Source organism: Myotis brandtii, unplaced genomic scaffold (assembly GCF_000412655.1).
Source record: "Myotis brandtii unplaced genomic scaffold, ASM41265v1 scaffold601, whole genome shotgun sequence".
In the NCBI taxonomy this organism is placed as follows: domain Eukaryota; kingdom Metazoa; phylum Chordata; class Mammalia; order Chiroptera; family Vespertilionidae; genus Myotis; species Myotis brandtii.
This window is the reverse complement of record NW_005370276.1, coordinates 1,944,121-1,945,492: the sequence shown is the minus strand read 5'-3', so window position 1 is coordinate 1,945,492 and position 1,372 is coordinate 1,944,121.

Here is a 1,372-nt window from a genome sequence, read left to right as displayed (position 1 = left end):
CCCGCCCGCTAGGACCGCCTGGGGAGCCGATTGGCCCGCTCCGGGAGAGTAGACCTAGTTCTGGCCCCGCCCTCCACTAGCCACGCCCACCCCCCATCTCTCTCCTCCCACCAGGACTCACACTTCACGCCGCCCTATTTCCTATTGGCCCCGCCCATTGCTCCCGCCACTGTGCTTCCCGGCGCTTGGGTTTCTCCCGTCTTCCTTCCTCGGGGCTCCTTCTTCACCAGTCCTTATCCATCCTTTAGGCCTCTTCTCTGCAGTCGGCCGGTATCTAGACCTTGTCTTCTTTCCCTCACCAGTTGGAAGTTTTCGCCCCGCCCTCTAAGTCCCTGTGGACCCTTAGGACTCTCTCCCCGTTCCAGGTCCTCCCACCCCCTTGCAGCCTGGTAGCGTTGTGCTCTTTACCGGTCCCTTAGCATCCCCATCTCCCGTTCTTCCCCCTCCCCCGATCTCCCGTTCTTTAGCCTCTCTTAGCCTTGCCTCGCCCCAGACTAGCCTGGTTGCTTTCAAGCCCCTTAAAGCCTCCTTCCTCCCTTAGTCTCGTCTTCCCTCAGCTCATTCAAGAGGTTTTCTGCCATTCTTAGACCCCGTCCACCTTCCTCAGTCCTGACACTAATTATCCCGGTCCAGCCCCATCTAATTAGGCCAAGTTTGCAGCCCCGGCCCCGACGGGTATTCCTAGCCAGACGCTCTCGGGTTTACAGGGCTGCTCGCTCATCTCCTCCCCTTCTCACTGGGTTTCAGTTCCTGTAACCCCTGCCCTGTCCCCTTTCAGTCCAGCAGCCTAGTGCCATTTCTCGAGATTGTACTCTCCACTCTCCCTATTTCCAGCTCCCGCCTTCATTTAGTCCCGTCCGACCCTCACTCTCCAGACCAATCAAGAAGTTTCTACTACAATTTTTCCCCGACCCCGCCTCTTTTTAAGATCCGCCCTTTCCAGTCCAAGCAATGTTAGGAGCCCAACCCCACAGTCTCCATCTGTCCTTTCCGCACCAGATTCTGCTTATCTACTCTTTAGGTTCGGGCCCCCTGCTCTGTCCAATCAGAATGGTCTCTCCGATTGTGGCCCCGCCCCCTAGCGCCGTCTGTCACGGCCAGTCCTGCCTCTTTAAATAGTTTGGACTTGTCCCTTTTCTATGCTCCGCCCCATCCTTTTTTTTCAGTTATATCTAGCCCCGCCTCCTTCGTTCTCTGTGCTGCCAAGCCCGCCCACATTAGCGGTGCGTCCCGCCTTCTTAGCACCTCGGCCCGCCCCTGTTTTCAGAAAGACCCAATCGGTGTGTTTCATTTGCCGCCCCGCCCCATTCAGCTGGGCCGGGTTAGTGTCCCAGCCCTTCTCTCTCTCTCTGCTTCAACTCCGCCCCACCCC